The 19072-nt window shown below is 39.3% G+C and overlaps 1 pseudogene across 1 annotated transcript; it reads right to left on the bottom strand.

Annotated features, from left to right (window-relative positions):
* Positions 1–338: 338 nt before the first annotated feature.
* LOC308349833 (peptidyl-prolyl cis-trans isomerase FKBP3-like) lies at positions 339–1110 on the bottom strand (annotated as a pseudogene). The gene has a single exon. The product of its transcript is annotated as a peptidyl-prolyl cis-trans isomerase FKBP3-like (transcript).
* Positions 1111–19072: the final 17962 nt, after the last annotated feature.

Below are 19072 nucleotides of genomic sequence, written 5' to 3'. Positions count from 1 at the left end.
TGTTTTTACGTAGAAGATTAAAATAGTATCAGGAGTCTTGCTAAACAACTTAATTTTGTTGAATTAGAGAGTTTCTGAGTTTTCAGAGGCAGACTTTAAAATATTATATTCTCTTTTTTTTTTGACACTGAATATGTTTTTATTGAGCCTTTTAGTTTACAACATGAGGTAAAGGAAAGTCATTTCTCCTTAACCAGTATTTTACATAGCTGTAGTAAAATATTTCAATCTTTAGGGAATTATAATGGATTACATATATTAAAAGTTGGGGACTGGGTAAACAATATCTGAACTCTTGAATTTTCCAGTTGACTCTTCCCTTATAATAGTAACCAGCTCTAATTAGTTACATAAGTTTCTTCAAGGCACTGTTTTATTGTTGCTGATCTCTTTATATCTGAAGCATTGCTGCTATTTCAGTCAATATCCACTAATTCTACTTCAAAAATGAGTTTTGCATTTGGTGGAATTTTGGCATCAGGCTGTCCTTTCTTTCCATAAGCCCATTCTGGTTCAATCTCTAGTCGAGCCTTTTCTCCTTGACTCATAGTTAAGAGTGCTTCATCCCATCCTCTGTTAACTTTGCCTATTCCAACCTTAAAACTTAAAGGCTTGGCATTTTTCTTCTTCTTTGAACTCGTTTGAATATTAGCATCAAAACCAGTCCCATCCTGTAGTGTTCCTGTATACCAGCAGTGAACAACATCACCCTTTTTGGGAAAGTTGGTTTTATCTCCTGTTTGAAGAACAGATTTTATATATTTTGGTGGACCCTCATCCAGAGTCTCCTCAGACTTGGTTTCTTTGGGTTTATCTTCATTAAGCTTCACATTTTTCACCTGTTAAGACACTTTAACTTTACTTATAGTTTCCGTACCCTAGAAATGCTTACTTTCAAAAAGATGGTTGTAGGCTGTAACCAAATGGTACTTGTTAGCTGTCTTGGCCACATTTTTAATGTTTCCTAATAACTTACGTTCTGCAAGAAACGAATCTGAACCGTGGTCCTGTAGAAATCTGATAATGTCCTTCTTGGGTAGCTGCTCTCTGCACATCCACAGTCCAGGCCCACTGTGGCAGGGCTGCCGCCATCTTCCCCCGCTGCCTCTGCTTTACTCTAAAATATTATATTCTTAATATCCATGACATGGCATTTTAAAAAAAATTTATTTTAATAAACATATAATGTATTTTTATCCCCAGGGGTACAGGTCTGTGAATCACTAAGTTAACACATTTCACAGCACTCATCATAACACATACCCTCCCCAATGTCCATAACCCAACCACCCTCTCCTGGCCCCCCGCCCCCCGGCAACCCTCAGTCTGTTTTTTGAGATTGAGTCTTTTATGGTTTGTCTCCCTCCCAATCCCATCTTTTCATTTTTTCTTTTCCTACATCCCCCCAACCCCCCCACATTACATCTCCACTTCTTCATATCAAAGAGGTCATATGATAGTTGTCTTTCTCCGATTGACTTATTTCGCTAAGCATGATACCCTCTAGTTCCATCCACGTCGTCGCAAAAGGCAAGATTTCATGTCTTTTGATGGCTGCATAGTATTCCATTGTGTATATATACCACATCTTCTTTATCCATTCATCTGTTGATGGACATCTAGGTTCTTTCCATAGTTTGGCTATTGCGGACATTGCTGCTATAAACATTCGGGTGCACGTGCCACGTCAGAGCACCACGTTTGTATCTTTAGGATATATACCCAGTAGTGCAATTGTTGGGTCTTAGGGTAGCTCTATTTTCAGCTTTTTGAGGAACCTCAACACTGTTTTCCAGAGTGGTTGCACCAGCCTGCATTCCCACCAACAGTGTAGGAGGGTTCCCCTCTCTCTGCATCCACGCCAGCATCTGTCATTTTCTGACTTGTTAATTTTAGCCATTCTGACTGGTGTGAGGTGGTATCTCATTGTGGTTTTGATTTGTATTTCCCTGATGCCGATGTATTTTGTACATGTATTTGATGTATTTGATGTATTTGATGTATTTCCCTGATGTGGAGCATTTTTTCATGTGTCTGTTGGCCATCTGGATGTCTTCTTTGCAGAAATCTCTGTTCATGTCCTCTGCCCATTTCTTGATTGGATTATTTGTTCTTTGGGTGTTGAGTTTGCTAAGCTCTTTATAGATTTTGGATACTAGCCCTTTATCTGATATGTTGTTTGCAAATATCTTCGCCCCTTCTGTCAGTTGTCTTTTGGTTTTGTTAACTGTTTCCTTTGCTGTGCAAAAGCTTTTGATCTTGATGAAATCCCAATAGTTCATTTTGCCCTTGATTCTGTTGCCTTTGGCGATGTTCCTAGGAAGAATTTGCTGCAGTTGAGGTCAAAGAGGTTGCTCCCTGTGTTCTCCTCAAGGATTTTGATTGATTCCTTTCTCACATTGAGTTCCTTCATCCATTTTGAGTCTATTTTCATGTGTGGTGTAAGGAAATAGTCCAATTTCATTTTTCTGCATGTGGCTGTCCAATTTTCCCAGCACCATTTGTTGAAGAGGCTGTCTTTTTTCCATTGGATATTCTTTCCTGCTTTGTTGAAGATTAGTTGACCATAGAGTAGAGGGTCTATTTCTGGGCTCTCTATTCTTTTCCATTGATCTATATGTCTGTTTTTGTGCCAGTACCATACTGTCTTGATGATGACAGCTTTGTAATAGAGCTTGAAGTCTGGAATTGTGATGCCACCGACTTTGGCTTTGTTTTTCAATATTCCTTTGGCTATTCAAGGTCTTTTCTGGTTCCATATAAATTTTAGGATTATTTGTTCTATTTCTCAAAAAAAATGGATGGGATTTTGATAGGGATTGCATTTAGAGTATAGATTGCTTTAGGTAGCATAGACATTTTCACAATATTTGTTCTTCCAATCCATGAGCATGGAACATTTTTCCATTTCTTTGTGTCTTCTTCAATTTCTTTCATGAGTACTTTATAGGTTTCTGAGTATAGATTCTTTGCCTCTTTGGTTAGGTTTATTCCTAGGTATCTGATGGTTTTGGGTGCCATTGTAAATGGGACTGACTCCTCAATTTCTCTTTCTTCTGTCTTGGTGTTAGTGTAAAGAAATGCAACCGTTTTCTGTGCATTGACTTTATATCCTGACACTTTACTGAATTCCTGTACAAGTTCTAGCAGTTTTGGAGTGGAGCCTTTTGGGTTTTCCACATATAGTATCATATCACCTGCGAAGAGTGATAGTTTGACTTCTTCTTTGCTAATTTGGATGCCTTTAATTTCTTTTTGTTGTCTGATTGCTGAGGCTAGGACTTCTAGTACTATGTTGAACAGCAGTGGTGATAACGGACATCCTTGCTGTGTTCCTGACTTTAGTGGAAAAACTTTCAGTTTTTCTCCATTGAGAATGATATTTGCGGTGGGTTTTTCATAGATGGCTTTGATAATATTGAGGTATGTGCCTTCTATCCCTACACTTTGAAGAGTTTTAATCAGGAAGGGATGCTACGCTTTGTCAAATGCTTTTACAGCATCTATTGAGAGTATCATGTGGTTCTTACTCTTTCTTTTTTTAATGTATTGTATCACATTGATGGATTTGCGGATGTTGAACCAACCTTGCAGCCCTGGAATAAATCCCACTTGGTCGTGGTGAATAATCCTTTTAATGTCCTGTTGGATCCTATTGGCCAGTATTTTGGTGAGAATTTTTGCATTTGTGTTCATCAAGGATATTGGTCTGTAATTCTCTTTTTTGGTGGGATCCTTGTCTGGTTTTGGGGTCAAGGGGATGCTGGCCTCATAGAATGAGTTTGGAAGTTTTCCTTCCATTTATATTTTTTGGAACAATTTCAGGAGAATAGGAATTAATTCTTCTTTAAATGTTTGGTAGAATTCTCCTGGGAAGCCGTCTGGCCCTGGGCTTTTGTTTGTTTGGAGATTTTTGATGACCGTTTCAATCTTCTTACTGGTTATGGGTCTGTTCAGGTTCTCTATTTCTTCCTGGTTCAGTTGTGGTAGTTTATATGTCTCTAGAAATGTATCCATTTCTTCCAGATTGTCAAATTTGTTGGTGTAGAGTTGCTCGTGGTATGTTCTTATAATTGTTTGTATTCCTTTGGTGTTGGTTGTGATCTCTCCTCTTTCATTCATGATTTTATTTATTTGCATCTTTTCTCTTTTCTTTTTGATAAGTCTGGCCTGGGATTTGTCAATCTTATTAATTCTTTCAAAGAACCAGCTCCTAGTTTCGTTGATTTGTTCTATTGTTCTTTTAGTTTCTATTTCATTGATTTCTGCTCTGATCTTTATGATTTCTCTTCTCCTGCTGGGTTTAGGCTTTCTTTGTTGTTCTCTCTCCAGCTCCTTTAGGTGTAGGGTTAGGTTGTGTATTTGAGACCTTTCTTGTTTCTTGAGAAAGGCTATATATTTTCCTCTCAGGACTGCCTTTGTTGTGTACCACAGATTTTGAACCGTTGTGTTTTCATTATCATTTGTTTCCATGAATTTTTAAAATTCTTCTTTGATTTCCTGGTTGACCCATTCATTCTTTAGAAGGATGCTGTTTAGTCTCCATGTATTTGTGTTCTTTCCACATTTCCTCTTGTGATTGAGTTCTAGCTTCAGAGCATTGTGGTCTGAAAATATGCAGGGAATGATCCCAATCTTTTGATACCGGTTGAGACCTGATTTATGACCCAGGATGTGGTCTATTCTGGAGAATGTTCCATGTGCACTAGAGAAGAATGTATATTCTGTTGCTTTGGGATGGAATGTTCTGAATGTATCTGTGATGTCCATCTGGTCCAGTGTGTCATTTAAGGCCTTTATTTCCTTGTTGATCTTTTGCTTGGATGATCTGTCCATTTCAGTGAGGGGAGTGTTAAAGTCCCCTACTATTATTGTATTATTGTTGATGTATTTCTTTGATTTTGTTATTAATTGATTTATATAGTTGTCTGCTCCCATGTTAGGGGCATAGATACTTAAAATTGTTAGGTCTTCTTGTTGCATGGACCCTTTGAGTATGATATAGTGTCCTTCCTCATCTCTTATTGTAGTCTTTGGCTTAAAATCTAATTGATCTGATATAAGGATTGCCACCCCAGCTTTCTTCTGATGTCCGTTAGCATGGTGCCTTGTTTTCCACCCCCTCACTTTAAATCTGGAGGTGTCTTTGGGTCTAAAATGAGTTTTTTTAGGCAGCATATCGATGGGTTTTTTTTATTTATCCATTCTGATACCCTGTGTCTTTTGATTGGGGTGTTTAGCCCATTAACATTCAGGGTAACTATTGAGAGATATGAATTTATTGCCATTTTATTTCCTGTAAGGTGACTGTTACAGTATATTGTCTCTGTTTCTTTCTGATCTACTACTTTTAGGGTCTCTCTTCGCTTAGAAGACCCCTTTCAATATTTCCTGTAGAGCTGGTTTGGTGTTTGCAAATTCTTTCAGCTTTTGTTTGTCCTGGAAGCTTTTTATCTCTCCTTCTATTTTCAATGATAGCCTAGCCAGATATAGTATTCTTGGCTGCATGTTTTTCTCGTTTAGTGCTCTGAAAATATCATGCCAGTTCTTTCTGGCCTGCCAGGCCTCTGTGTATAGTTCTGTTGCCAATCTAATGTTTTTACCCTTGTATGTTACAGACTTCTTTTCCCGGGCTGCTTTCAGGATTTTCTCTTTGTCGCTAAGAGTTGTAAATTTAACTATCAGGTGATGAGGTGTGGACCTATTTTTATTGATTTTGAGGGACTTTCTTAGCATCTCCTGGATTTTGATGTTTGTTCCCTTTGCCATATTAGGGAAATTCTCTCCAATAATTGTCTCCAATATACCTTCTGCTCCCCTCTCTCTTTCTTCTTCTTCTGGAATCCCAATTATTCTAATGTTGTGTCGTCTTATGGTGTTGCTTATCTCTCGAATTCTCCCCTCGTGGTCCAGTATTTGTTTGTCTCTCTTTTGTTCAGCTTCTTTATTCTCTGTCATTTGGTCTTCTATGTCACTAATTCTTTCTTCTGCCTCATTCATCCTAGCAGTAAGAGCTTCCATTTTTTTATTACACCTCATTAATAGCTTTTTTTGATTTCAACTTGGTTATATTTTAGTTCTTTTATTTCTCCAGAAAGGACTTTTATCTCTCTGGAGAGGGTTTCTCTAATATCTTCTATGCCTTTTTTGAGCCCAGCTAGAACCTTGAGAATTGTCATTCTGAACTCTAGATCTGTCATATTACCAATGTCCATATTGATTAGGTCTCCAGCCTTTGGTGCTGCCTCTTGTTCTTTTATTTGCGGTGAGTTTTTCCACCTTGTCATTTTGTCCAGAGAAGATTTGCTTTCTCCTCCTCTAGAATGCTGCTGTTCTTGGTCAGTGAAGTTGGTCTTGGCTGGGTTTCTTGTTGATCTTCTGGGAGAGGGGCCTGTTGTAGTGATTCTCAAGTGTCTTTGCCACAGGCAGAATGGCACCTCCCTTGCCAGGGGCCGGGCTAAGTAATCCGCTCCGGTTCACTTTCGGGAGCTTTCGTTCCCTGAGCGCTTTCCGTAGAGTTCCGGAGGACGGGAATGAAGATGGCGGCCGCCCAGTCTCCAGCCCAGAGGAGCCGAGAGCTTAGGGTCCCGCTCCTCAGTGCACCCTCAGAGAAAAGCGCCCAACCGCCCCGCCTCCCTGGCCTGTGGTCGCGCCTGGTGGAAAGCAGTCAATTGCTGGCACTTCGAGAAAAGCGCCCGGTTGCTTCCGTCTCCGTGGCTTCCGGCTGTGCTCCGAGCCCACCCAGCCTGCGACTGGCACAAGGTAACCCCGGGCTGAGAGCTCACTCTTCGGCTTTGTCGCTGTAGCCGGCTTTCCCTCTCTAATACCTGCGAGCTCTGTGGCACTCAGACACCTCCGGTCCTTCTGTGACCCCGCGGGACCTGGGGTTACGCTGACCCTGCCTGGGCTTCCCCCTGGTTTAGCCTCTGGAGTGATGTCCCTCCATGGAGCAGACTTTTAAAGGTCCGGATTTTGTGCTCCATTGCTCCACCACTTGCTGGGAGCCGGCCCCTCCCCCCGGGGTCTATCTTCCCGTCACTTTGGATTCACTTCTCCGCAGGTCCTACCTTTGAGAAAGTGATCTATTTTCTGTTTCTAGAATTGTTCCTCTTCTTCTCTTTGATTTCCTGTTGGATTTGTAGGTGTTCACAATGGTTAGATAAGCTGTCTAGCTGATCTCCTGCTACCTGATGTCGTCTCAGCTGCTACTTCACCATATTGACTCCATGATGGCATTTTTTTTTGCAATAGTAGTTGATGTTCCTTGTCATGATGTTGAAGTTTTGCAAGATTTTAAAATAGATGAAGTTATATGCGGTGGAGTTGAAGACACATTTTGCATTGTTTTTCTTTGATAAACATCTAAAATAACTTTTTTTTCCTAGAGAGAGAGATAGTGCAAGCAGGGAGGAGGGAGTGGGAGAGAATCCCAGGCAGACTCCGTGCTGAGCATGGAGCCTGAGGTGGGGCTTGATCTCACAACACTCAGATCATGTACTGAGCTGAAATCAAGAGTCAGTCACCTAATGGACTGAGACTCCCAGCTGGGCCCTAAAATAACTTTTGTGTGCCTTGGCCCTGCTAGTCTCCAGGATTATAGCATGGAATGACCAAAGATCCCGGACCTGCCCTCATGGAGCTGGTATTATATTCACCTACATTTACCACTACTCCAGAATAGGTGAGTAGAGAACATTGAGACTTTTCAGAGAATCCACCAAGACGGACTCGACCATGTCTTGTGCTTATAATTTTACCAGTCAGAATCCAACAGGTGAGCCCCAAGGTAACAAGTCCTTTCATCTACTGCTATCAACCTCATCCCCTGGTCCAAATGTAAAGGGCTCCCTAGTGCTAACCAGTCCCTCTACCACCTAGAAATGCTCCTCAATCAGCAAACTCCTTGTCATCTTCAACCTCTTTACCAATGCTCCTCCACCTCTTTGCCTTAAAACCTGGTCTCCCCTTAGGATTCCCTCTGTGCCTCCAAGATACTAGCTGTTGTTTCATACCTGCACACTTCAGGATGGGAAGTGGGGGTTAAATTGTCTTTGCTCCCATTATAGTATTTCTTGGTAGACCTGCTTTCCATTCTATGCAATGACTTTGTTGACAGTCCCTTCAAAAGCCCCATCCTCCTGGAAACCTATTCTTTCAACATGTAACTTGCAACGTCTCAGAGAAAATTCAGGCCATTAACTGCCAGCTCCTACAACTTACTGTCATATGCAACCTTTCTTTCTTCATTTTCCTGCTGATGTACTACTAAGGGAAGTAATTCTACTCTGAATATTCAGAGTTATTCCCTCCATCTCTACATTAGATCATGTTCCTTTTGGCTTCTGAAGAACATTACACTGGTGTCCTCTACCTTGGGAATAATCAGCATTCCCTGTCAAGGGTGTCTATTTGTTAATATTTGAGTATGCGCATGTTACCTTGACCTCCCATTCCTCAGACTCACTCTTTTCCTCTTACTGCCCCTTCTCTGCAGCTTACCTCTCCTACCACATTGCTAGGTCTAGTAGATATACATATATTTTATCCCCATGTTCTTTGATAACCTAGTGGCATTTGACAGTGCTTGGTTACTCCATCATTCTTTCCACCTGGTTCCCTGATTGTCCTCCCACCTTTATGCCATATTATTCCAGGGTCCTTTTCAGGGTCAGCCTACTCTATGAGGCCACTACAGGTGAAAATCCTCAAGGCTTGTCTTAAGCCCTTCCATCTTTGATTACTCAGTATCTTCTTTGGCAAATTCATGTATGCTAAAGCTACATTTATACTTTATATGTCTTTGACTCCCAATTTATGTCCTTCTGGATTTCTTTTTTGGGCTGCAGAGATGTGGCTATCCATTGGACCTCTCTGTCCAGATTTATCAAAGGCATCTCAAAGTGAAAATATGCAAGCCCATGCTCATTGTTTATTGCCCAGAAAGCAGAGTACTGTCTTCTGTCCATTCTTAGGAATGTTTACCCAGAGCCCTACAACAAAGGAGTATCATATAGCTTCTGCTTCCCCCCTCCAGTAGTTTACTCTCCACCCACCTTTACTCTCCTCTGTGCCCAGGGAGTGTGGCCCATATATTCTGCATTGTCATGCTTTCTTGCTACCTGCTGTCCAGTTATGTGAAGGTAACAGAACTCCAGATGGGAGGTCAGAGAGCAGAAGGTAAGTGAGGTAGGATAATGCACTCAACTGGGTCCACTTCTGCAGGCTGTCTCTACTCCTTTGAGGCTGCACCTTCATACAGCTGCCTTCTCCAGGGTCCCTCAGGCTTACAGACAGTCATCACTTTCTGCTGTTGTTAGCTGTCAGGCACTGTGGTCCTTCTTATCACAGGTGCTAACACTTACATTTACCTGTGAAATGGTCCTTTTATGAAACTCTCCTCAGATTAGTGAGTATGGCATGTATTTCACAGGCAGAACTTGATAGATGTAGAACTCTAAATATTTTTTAAACTAAATGAATAGTTCCTTTTCATGGTATAGTTGTCACATTATATTCTAAGAAACATATGGCCAATGTGACTTGAAAGCCTGTGACCCACTGTAAGAGTAACTAGTATGTAGAAAAGATTCAAAATAAGGTCACATGGAGGATGTTTGTGAAAACTGAACATATTGATTCTGTAATAGAGAAGACTTAGGAAAGGCTTACTGTCTTCCAATATCTGAAGGGATGTTACTGGGAATGGGGTTCAGTTGTATGGCTTTGGAGTGTGGAAGTAAGAGGATGGAGTGAAAGTTATAGGGAGTAAAACTGGCTCAATAGAAGAGATATTTTTGATCATCTAGAGTGGTCTAAAAATGGACTTCTAGGCCAGTCCATCAGAGAACTCCTTGTTTATGAAGATAGTCAAACAGATGTTCAAGAACTTCATGTGGAGATATTACAGGTGCAGGAGATGGGGTTTAACTTTGGCTAAGGTTATGGGTTAGAGGGAAGTAATTGTTTCTATTAAAAGGAAAGGTTTTGATGTCATGGAGCTTAGGTGTTCAGATATAGATACCAAGGACAAGTTATCTAATCTCTCTCATCTCCCCGTCTGTCTCTCCCATCTATCCATCCATCTGTATCTCTCTCTCTCTCTGTCACTCACCCATCTATTGATCTAGTCACCTGAGTATGAGACTTTAGTGGGCCTTCTGGTATACTGACATACATTTCCTGCCTCAGAGAGTTTAAATATGAACATTTAGAAGCACCATTTCAGTACCTTGATTGTGTCTTGGGAAGAGACTCATACCATTCTCCTTTGTGACCTGGTTCCAGTTCCAGGTCTGTCTGCTCAATCTCTTCCTCCAGCAACCCTCACCTGTAAATGAGGGAGAAAGTGGGGCTGGGGTTTTGGCTTGGATTTCTAAGGATCCCTTCTAGCTCAAAATAGGTTTGCTCCTGAGATGTGCGTGCGTGTGTGTGTGTATGTGTGTGTGTATGAAGAGCATTTCATTTTTATGTTTGAAATTCTATATACATTAATTCAGCTGCACAAGGATTATAATAATTATCTCAAAATGGAGTTCTTTCTTGCCATTTTATGATTTATTCACTACACAAGAAGCAGAGTGATCCTTTAAAACATGAGATATGTCACATCATTGCTTGCAACCCTGCACTGGCTTCGTGTCTCATTCTGAAAGTAACCCAAAGCCCTCTGTGTGGTCTACAAAGTCCTCTATAGTTATGTACCCCAGTTTCCACCTTCACCCTTTGCTGACTGTCTTCTTCACCCATGTAGCTCTAACCACATGGGTCTTCTGTTCCTCAAGGATGCCAAACACGGATGACCTCACACCTTCCCTCAGCCTGTGATTCTCTTTCCTAAGGATTCTTTAGTGTCGTGCTATTGTCCCCATAACTCAGAGGGCTTTCCCAGACAAGAAGGGAAGGAAGAAAAAGGCAGTTACAAGAGTCTAGCGTTTTCATGGAAATTTCCAAGAGTGTCACTCAATGGCCTCTGCTTCCACTTAATTGTCCAGCTTCAGTTGTAAGAATGGCATGGAAGTGTCATCTTTTTGCTGGGCAGGTTATACCCCAAGTACAATCCGTGCTCTTTGAAATGGAGAAGAGAGAATGTGGATGGGCAGCCAACATTATCTGCAATGGGTACGCTTTAGGGGGTCAGTGAATTCTCATACATTGCTTGTAAAATATTTCCAATATGTGCAGAGATGTTCATTTTTTCTGGTTAGCAACTGTATTTTCCATGAGATGCTCAAGCTGGTCCACAACACCAAACATGCTACTGAACAGCGTACTAGTGTTATTTGTGCTGCCCACCAAGGTTTTCTGGATCTGATTTGCTATCTAGGTCACTGCAGCAGAAGGAGGTCAGGTGGTCCTGTTTCAGGATCGTTATCTCTTCTTTGGTTTTCCAATGTCAACTGGACTAGGGTGATGCCCATTGTATCATAGGGCATGTATCAGGGCCCAAATGCACATGAGCCATGCACAATTGCCGGAAGGAACAAAATGAAATTCATGCTCTCATGGAGGTTTTGTGGTCTCCCAGACAGTCTTTCCTTCATTGGCCATGTTGCTCTTAGACCATGGAAGACTGGGCTCTGGGGAGTAAACTGTTTTCAGTTTATGGAATTTCATTGCTAGCTGTCATGCAGGCTCCTGGCATCAAGCAGAGCAGCATTGGGAACTCACTAATGGACTCAAGGTCTTCAAATCTTTCAAAAGAAAAAGGAGGAAACTTGGAGCATTATATTTCTCAGATCATGAAATGTTAGGTACCCAGGACAGTACTGTCTATTAAAACTCAATGAATGTCAATTTCTTTCCTGATTTTCTTTTTGTGTGTGTGCATATTTCTGCCTTCCTTAAAACCTACATTTTTTTCTTCATTTTTTCTACAGAAGCTCAATTCTTTCATCTTTCATCAGTAGATTTTGAGATGTGTGTAGACATAATGTGTTTCATTCAATTCCATTTATTATAGAAAAAAAGCAAGTAAATTTACTAGCTTCATTTGAAAGTATGCATATGGTAAGGTCACTTATCTTATTAGTAATGGTCTTCCTTCTCTAGTTTTTTTTTTTTTTAATGCTGCTTGTTTGCAAAGTTGAGTAACATGTTGAAGCTAGAATAGTGCTAAGTAATGTAGCAAGTGGTTTAACACATGACAATGATCATAATTCTAGTTGTTAATAATTTTCTTGTAGAGTGCTTTGTGCCTGTGAAATGCTTTCTTTTCCCTCTCCTTAATCATTTTTCATATACTCCTGACAGATAGAAATGGTTGATTTAATAATTTCCTTACAATGATGAGAAATCAAAGAATCCGTGTTTATGGAATGGCCCCAGGTCACATGGCTAATTTGTCACAGAGTGTTAGAGAAGCACATTTTACTGTCACCAAATACTTTTCCCTTTGAAAAAAAAAAAAAAGGAATGGCAGTATGCTTAGCATGGAATTTGACATGTAAGATACGCTTAGTAATTAAATTTTCCTCCCTCAGTGGATAGAGGTTTTTATTCATGAATGTCATGGATTTTTTAAAATTATTTATATTCAATCTGAAAAAAAAATGCCCCTACTATTCTTACTAATAATATGGTGTTATCAATCCTGGCTGAATATGAGAATCACCTAAGGAGTTTAGTAAACCATCTGGTCTGCCAAGTGTTCTGGGCATGGGTGAATTTTAAATGCTCTGTGTATAGTTCTCATGCGTAGCTCAAGATGAGCATCTTAGTGTAAAAAGAACAACCGAAATTAAATCTTTAGGTCTTTTCCCTTTCAAATATCCTCCACTTCAGAAAGTCCATTTAAGGTGTCTGTGGTTCTAGGGCATGGTGTGTGCTGCATATGTGCACGTGCATGTGTGTATGTATGTGTGCATGTAGGTATGTGTACGTGTGTGTACGCACATGTGTTTCCCAAGTAAAGAAGTTTTTTCAGGGGGAAGGCTGTGCTGTATGTTGTCATCATCGAGAAGCTGGTGTTTATTAGGTATTTTGAATTTGCTTCTCCACCTAAAGTAACCCTAAATTTTTTGGATAAAATGCTCTGATTATCAATTCCTTCATCTGGTGAATACTAGTACTTATCTTTAAGATTGATCTGAGGATTAAAAGTCATTTGTTATGAGCTGAATTTTGTCTCGCATAAAAGGTCGAAGTCCTAACCCTCCATAACCTCAAAAATGTGACCTTCTTTGGAGATATGTAATCAAGTTAAGATGAGGTCATTGGGGTGGGTCTTAATCTAATATGATTTATATAAAATTTATATAATTCAATGTGTCCTTATAAAAAGGGGGGAGTTTGGACACAGAGACAGCCATGCATGTGGGAAGATGATGTGAGGAAAGGGAGAAGATAGTCATCTTCACTCCAAGGACAGAGGTGAGAACAAATTCTTCCTCACAGCTTCAGAAAGACCCAAGCCTGAGACATTGATCTTGGGCATCCAGTCTCCAGAGCTGTGAGAATAAAATTTTGTTATTTCAGCCACCTGGGTTTGGTGCTTTGTTATGACAATCTTAGCAAACTAATAGGACACTATACAGCAGGCTTACACATGGTGCCCAGTACATAGTATAAGCTCAAAAAAATAAAAGCCTACAGTAAAGGAAATAAAAAGCAGAACATATGACCAATGCTATTAAAAACAAATAGTAGATTATTTGAGATGGCCATAAATCATGATTTCCATGGGAATTCATAAAATTCATATGAACAATAAATCTGTTGAACATTTTATTCCATTTTAAATCCTATAAATTATATCATTAGCTAATTCCTTGATATAGCGCCAAAGCCACATTTTAAAAACATGGGTCTAGTTGACCATTTTGGCTCCTTTTCCCCCTCTAACCACACTCATATATGTTGTTTGTGATATCCAGTGATTTTTCCTTTAAAGCGGAATAAGAAATTACACGGATTTTGGGGGAAAAATCTGAGTTTTCCCTTTGGATGTCCCAATTTACAGTGAATTATTTTTCCCTTTGCTTTTCCAAATTGAGGCTTTAGGAAACAGTCACTTATTTTTCAAGTAAATAACTCTTTGTGGTTCTAGTTCTTTGGGTTGTTGCAGTTTTATGAATTACATAATTAGAATAAGAAATACAATGGACATAAACAGGTGGAGAATAGAAACAGCTGACCACATAGACTGAAGCTAAGTTGGTGAGAGTTGGAGGCAGGACAGGGGGCAGGGTAGATGGATGGTAAATCTTTATTTTATTTGACATTAGTTCATTACAGAGTTTTATTGTTACTTTGTCTTTTGTGCAGAAATACCTGTTTCCTTTGTTAACTTCCACCATTTTCAGTGGATCTGAAACTGAGGAATGTCCCTGTTCTCTAATTTGTTGGGTATATAAGTTATGCTTTCTAGAATGCTTGCAATTATCCTCATGCTAGTTTTGGATGATGTAGTCAACATACGTATGAATTATTCACATGCGCACAACACATGCCTATGTGTACATGTATATATATGTGTGTACACATTAGAATTAGAAATAATATTGTAGACAGTAAATCATATTCTTCATTGAATTTAGTGTCACATTAGTTGGACCAAAAAGGTTATAGCTATCTTTGTTATAATTCATTTTCAACATTAAAAAATATAAAATTTTTCACTCATCACTCTATGTTTTAGAATTATTATTGTTAATTCCCTCTAAAACAACAGATAATGAAATAAAAACTTTTGTGGGAAGCTCATTAGTAATATTTTACATATGTCATTTAATTTGGAAAAATGCATATGATTTTATAGAAGCTATTGTAACTCTCAATATTCATCATCTTACTATGAATCTACTAATTTGGTTATGTAGTTTTATATGAGCTCACACACTTTTAATTAAGGTTATTCCTAAACCTTCATGTGTGTGTGTGTATGTGTGGGTATATATATATATGTATATTCAGATATGTCCATATATATTTACATGTATGTTTATATGTAAATGTCCATTATGACTTTTTAGTCTAATATACATGTGTGTATATATATATATCTATACAAATACTTCTCATATACATACAGGTTTGTGCAAATACATATATTGATAAATAGCACAAATGGCAGCAATTCAAGTATTTTCCATTCAGTTATAGCTGAAACAAAGAAAAAAGTGTGTATATGTTTCATAACTGACTATTTTATCAAACTTTATGCTTCTATAGATTTTTAAATTTTTTTTTATTTTTTTATTAACATATAACATATTATTAGCCCCAGGGGTACAGGTCTGTGAATCTCCAGGTTTATACACTTCACAGGACTCACCATAGCACATACCTTCCCCAATGTCCATAACCCCAAAACCCTCTCCCTACCTCGCCCCCCCTCCCCCGGCAACCCTCAGTTTGTTTTGTGAGATTAAGAGTTTCTTATGGTTTGTCTCCCTCCCGATCACATCTTGTTTCATTTTTTCCTTCCCTACCCCCCCAAATTCCCCACTTTGCCTCTGAACTTCCTCATATCAGGGAGAGAATATGATAATTGTCTTTCTCTGATTGACTTATTTTGATGAGCATAATACCCTCTAGTTCCATCCATGTTGTTGCAAATGACAAGATTTCATTTCTTTTGATGGCTGCATAGTATTCCATTGTGTATATATACCACATCTTCTTTATCCAGTCATCTGTTGTTGGACATCTAGGTTCTTTCTATAGTTGGGCTATTGTGGACATTACTGCTATAAACACTCGGGTGCACATGCCCCTTCGGATCACTACATTTGTATCTTTAGGATAAATACCCAATAGTGCGATTCCTGGGCCATAGGGTACCTCTATTTTCAACTTTTTGAGGAACCTCCATGCTGTTTTCCAGAGTGGCCCCACCAGCCTGCATTCCCACAAACAGTGTAGGAGGGTTCCCCTTTCTCCACATCCTTGCCAGCATCTGTCATTTCCTGACTTGTTAATTTTAGCCATTCTGACTGGTGTGAGGTGGTATCTCATTGTGGTTTTGATTTGTATTTCCCTGATGCCGAGTGATGTGGAGCACTTTTTCATGTGTCTGTTGGCCATCTGGATGTCTTCTTTGCAGAAATGTCTGTTCATGTCCTCTGCCCATTTCTTGATTGGATTATTTGTTTTTTTGGGTGTTGAGTTTGATAAGTTCTATAGAGTTTGCATACTAGCCTTTTATCTGATATGTCGTTTGTAAATATCTTCTCCCATTCTGTCATTTTCTTTGGTTTTGTTGACTGTTTCCTTTGCTGTGCAAAAGATTTTGATCTTGATGAAGTCCCAACAGTTCATTTTTTCCCTTGCTTCGCTTGCCTTTGGTGATGTTTCTAGGAAGAAGTTGTTGTGGCTGAGGTCGAAGAGGTTTCTGCCTGTGTTCTCCTCAAGGATTTTGATGGATTCCTTTCTCACATTGAGGTCCTTTATCCATTTTGAGTCTATTTTTGTGTGTGGTATAAGGAACTTGTCCAGTTTCATATTTCTGCATGTGGTTGTCCAATTTTCCAACACCATTTGTTCAAGAGGCTGTCTTGTTTCCATTGGATATGCTTTCCTGCTTTGTTGAAGATTAGTTGACCATAGAGTTGAGGGTCTATTTCTGGGCTCTCTATTCTGTTCCATTGATCTATATGTTTGTTTTTGTGCCAGTACCATACTGTCTTGATGATGACAGCTTTATAATAGAGGTTGAAGTCTGGAATTGAGAGTATCATATGGTTCTTGTTCTTTCTTTCTTTCTTTCCTTTTTTTTTTTTTTTTAGATTTTATTTATTTATTTGACAGAGAAATCGTAAATGGGCAGAGAGGCAGGCAGGGGGCAGGGAAGCAGGCTCTCCACTGAGCAGAGAGCCTGACATGGGGCTCAATCCCAGGACCCTGGGATATTGACCTGAGCCGAAGGCAGAGGCCTAACCAACTGAGCCACTCAGCACCCCTCTTGTTCTTTCTTTTATTATTGTATTGTATCACATTGATTGATTTGTGGATGTTGAACCAACTTTGCTCTGGAATAAATCCCACCATGCCATGGTGAATAATCCTTTTAATGTACTGTTGGATCTCATTGGCTAGTATTTTGGTGAGCATTTTCGCATCTGTGTTCATCAAAGATATTGGTCTGTAATTCCCTCTTTTAATGGGGTCTCTGGTTTTGGGATCAAGGTAATGCTGACCTCATAAAATGAGTTTGGAAGTTTTCCTTCCATTTCTATTTTTTTGGAATAGTTTCAGAATAGGAATTAATTATTCTTTAAATGTTTGAGGGAATTCCCTTGGGAAGCTGTCTGTCCCTGGGCTTTTGTTTGTTGGGAGATTTTTGATGACAGCTTCAATCTCCTTACTGGTTATGAGTCTGTTCCAGTTTTCTGTTTCTTCCTGGTACAGTTGTGGTAGTTTACATGTCTCTAGGAATGCATCCATTTCTTCCAGATTGTCAAATTTGCTGGCATATAGTTGCTCATAATATGTTTTTATAATTGTTTGTATTTCTTTGGGGTTGTTTATAATCTCTCCTCTTTCATTCATGATTTTATTTATTTGGGTCCTTTCTCTTTTCTTTTTGATAAGTCTGGCCAGAGGTTTATCAATCGTATTAATCCTTTCAAAGAACCAGCTTCTAGTTTTGTTTATTTGTTCTATTGTTTTTTTTTTTTTTTTGTTCCTATTTCATTGATTTCTGCTCTGATCTTTATGATTTCTCTTCTCCTGCTGGGTTTAGGCTTTCTTTGTTGTTCTTTCTCCAGCTCCTTTAGGTGTAGGGTTAGGTTGTGTACTTGACACCTTTCTTGTTTCTTGAGAAAGTCTTGTATCACTGTATATTTTCCTCTCAGGACTGCCTTTGCTATGTCCCAAAGATTTTGAACCATTGTGTTTTCATTATCATTTGTTTCCATGAATTTTTTCAATTCATTAATTTCCTGGTTGACACATTCATTCTTTAGTAAGATGCTCTTTTATTTTTTTAAAGATTTTATTTATTTATTTGACAGACAGAGATCACAAGTAGGCAGAGAGGCAGGCAGAGAGAGAGAGAGGAGGAAGCAGGCTCCCTGTGAAGCAGAGAGCCTTATATGGGGCTCGATCCCAGGACCTTGGGATCATGACCTGAGCTGAAGACAGAGGCTTTAACCCACTGAGCCACCCAGGCACCCCTAGTAGGATGCTCTTTAGCCTCCATGTATTTGGGTTCTTTCCAAATTTCCTCTTGTGATTGAGTTCTAGCTTCAGAGCATTGTGGTCTGAAAATATGTGGGGAATGATCCCAATCTTTTGGTACTGGTTGAGACCTGATTTTGTCTATATAGACCTGATTTTGTCTAATAGATGTTGTCTATTTTGGAGAATGTTCCATGTGCACTAGAGAAGAATGTGTATTCTGTTGCTTTGGGTTGGAATGTTCTGAATATATCTCTGATGTTCATCTGGTCCATTGAGTCATTTAAGGCCTTTATTTCCTTGATCATTAGCTTGGATGATCTGTCCATTCAGTGAGAGGGGTGTTAAAGTCCCCTACTCCTATTGTATTATTGGTGATGTGTTTCTTTGATTTTGTTATTAATTGGTTTATGTAGTTGGCTGCTCCCAAGTTAGGGGCATAGTTATTTAAAATTGTTAGACCTTTTTACTGGACAGACCCTTTGAGTATGATATAGTGTCCTCCCTCATCTCTTATTAGAGTCTTTGGATTAAATCTAACTGATGTGATATAAGGATTGCCACCCCAGCTTTCTTTTGATGTCCATTAGCATGGTAAATTGTTTACCACCCCCTCACTTTAAATCTGGAGGTGTCTTTGGGCCTAAAATGAGTTTTTTGTAGACAGCATATTGATGGGTTTTGTTTTTTTATCCAATCTGATACCCTGTGTCTTTTGATTGGGGCACTGAGCCCATTTACATTCAGGGTAACTATTGAGAGATATGAATTTAATGCCATTGTATTGCCTGTAAGGTGACTATTACTGTATATTGTCTCTGTTCCTTTCTGGTCTCCTACCTTTAGGCTTTCTCTTTGTTTAGAGGACCCCTTTCAATATTTCCTGTATAGCTGGTTTGGTGTTTGCAAATTCTTTTAGTTTTTGTTTGTCCTGGAAGCTTTTTATCTCTCCTTC

The sequence above is a fragment of the Martes martes genome (assembly GCF_963455335.1).
Source record: "Martes martes genome assembly, chromosome: 9".
Lineage (NCBI taxonomy): Eukaryota > Metazoa > Chordata > Mammalia > Carnivora > Mustelidae > Martes > Martes martes.
The sequence above is the reverse complement of the archived record's forward strand: the minus strand, read 5'-3'. Positions and strand labels throughout refer to the sequence as shown.